The sequence below is a fragment of the Lolium rigidum genome, chromosome 3 (assembly GCF_022539505.1).
Source record: "Lolium rigidum isolate FL_2022 chromosome 3, APGP_CSIRO_Lrig_0.1, whole genome shotgun sequence".
Lineage (NCBI taxonomy): Eukaryota > Viridiplantae > Streptophyta > Magnoliopsida > Poales > Poaceae > Lolium > Lolium rigidum.
The window spans coordinates 14,171,863-14,174,570 of NC_061510.1; positions in this window are offsets into that span (position 1 = coordinate 14,171,863).

The following is a 2,708-nucleotide window of genomic DNA, read 5'->3' on the forward strand; positions in this document are numbered from 1 at the left end:
TGCTACTGCTCATATATATTCATACCACCTGTATTTCACTATCTCTTCGCCGAACTAGTGCACCTATTTGGTGTGTTGGGGACACAAGAGACTTCTTGCTTTGTGGTTGCGGGGTTGCATGAGAGGGATATCTTTGACCTCTTCCTCCCCGAGTTCGATAAACCTTGGGTAATCCACTTAAGGGAAACTTGCTGCTGTTCTACAAACCTCTGCTCTTGGAGGCCCAACACTGTCTACAAGAATAGAAGCACCCGTAGACATCAGTCTTCCTTGTTGTTCAAAACTCAATACTAGATATTATCTAGACCTTAGAGAGACCAAATATGCAAATCAAATTTTAGCAAGCTCTATGTATTTCTTCATTAATGGGTGCAAAGCATATGATGCAAGAGCTTAAACATGAGCACAACAATTGCCAAGTATCACATTATCCAAGACATTTTAGAATTACTACATGTAGCATTTTCCAATTCCAACCATATAACAATTTAACGAAGAAGAAACTTCGCCTTGAACATTATGAGTAAAGCCTAAGGACACATGTGTCCATATGCAACAGCGGAGCGTGTCTCTCTCCCACAAAGTGAATGCTAGGATCCATCTTATTCAAACAAAACAAAAACAAAAACAAACCGACGCTCCAAGTAAAGAACACAAGATGTGATTGAATAAAAATATAGTTTCAGGGGAGGAACCCGATGATGTTGTCGATGAAGAAGGGGATGCCTTGGGCATCCCCAAGCTTAGACGCTTGAGTCTTCTTAAAATATGCAGGGGTGAACCACGGGGGCATCCCCAAGCTTAGAGCTTTCACTCCTCTTGATCATAGTATATCATTCTCCTCTCTTGACCCTTGAAAACTTCCTTCACACCAAACTTCAAGCAAACTCATTAGAGGGTTAGTGCATCATTAATAATTCACTCATTCAGAGGTGACACAATCATTATTTTCACTTCTGGACATTGCATAATGCTACTGGACATTAATGGATCAAAAAAATAAATCCAATATCGCAAAAGAGGCAATGCGAAATAAAAGGCAGAATCTGTCAAAAACAGAACAGTCCGTAAAGACGAATTTAAAGCTGGCACTAGACTTGCTCAAATGGAAAAACTCAAAACTACTGAAAAGTTGCGTACATATCTGAGGATCACGCTCGTAAATTGGCAGATTTTTTCGAATTTTCTACAGAGAACTGTGCCCAGATTCGTGACAGACAGCAATGCTGTTTCTGCGCAGCGATCCCAAATATAACATCAACTTTAACATAGAAACTTTACTTGGCACATAAACATGATAAGGAGAGGTTGCTACAGTAGTAAACAACTTTCAAGACTCAACAAAAAAAAATTTGCTGTAGGTAAAAACATGGGTTGTCTCCCATAAGCGCTTTTCTTTAACGCCTTTCAGCTAGGCGCAGAAAGTGCAAATCAAGTAACATCGAGAGTAGAAGCATCAACATCATAACTTGTTCTAATAATAGAATCAAAAGGCAACTTCATTCTCTTTCTAGGGAAGTGTTCCATACCTTTCTTGAGAGTAAATTGGTATTTAATATTACCTTCCCTCATATCAATAACAGCACCAATGGTTCGAAGAAAAGGTCTTCCCAATACAATAGGACAAGATGCATTGCATTCGATATCCAAGACAACAAAATCAACGGGGACAAGGTTATTGTTAACCGTAATATGCACATTATCAATCCTCCCCAAAGGTTTCTTTTTAACATTATCGGCAAGATTAACTTCCAAATAACAATTCTTCAATGGTGGCAAATCAAGCATATCATAAATCTTTTTAGGCATAACAGAAATACTTGCACCAAGATCACATAAAGCATTACATTCAAAGTCATTGAATTTCATTTTAATGATGGGCTCCCAACCATCTTCTAACTTTCTAGGAATAGAAGTTTCAAGTTTTAGTTTCTCTTCTCTAGCTTTTATGAGAGCATTTGTAATATGTTTTGTAAAGGCTAAATTTATAGCACTAGCATTAGGACTTTTAGCAAGTTTTTGTAAGAACTTTATAACTTCAGAGATGTGGCAATCATCAAAATCTAAATCATTATGAGCTACAGCAATGGGATCATTGTTCCCAAGGTTGGAAAAAATTTTAGCAGTTTTATCACAAGCAGTTTCAGCAGTTTTAGCAATTTCAGGCAGTTTTGTACGCTTTGCACTAGAAGTAGAAACATTGCCAACACCAATTATTTTATCATTGATAGTAGGAGGTGCAGCAACATGTGAAGAGTTAGCATTACTAGTGGTGGTAATAGTCCAAACTTTAGCTACATTATTCTCTTTAGCTAGTTTTTCATTTTCTTCTCTATCCCACCTAGCACGCAGTTCAGCCATTAATCTTATATTCTCATTAATTCTAACTTGGATGGCATTTGCTGTAGTAGTTATCTTATTATCAATATCATCAGGTTTAGCAGCCATTTTATTAATTAAAGAGGATTGCGATGCGGACATGTATGAGATTCGGGTTTCAGCATTTGAAATTTTAGTTTGCAACCCAGAAATCTCCCTATTCAAGTTTTTAAGTTGATTTCCTATATTCTTCAACAAGGTAGATTGTTCATTCATAGTTTTAGTAAACAATTGATTTTGCTCATTTTGCGATTGCATAAAGTTTTTAGTGGATCTTTCAATTTCTAGCATCCTTTCCTCATATCTTCCATAAGTATTACCATAGTTGT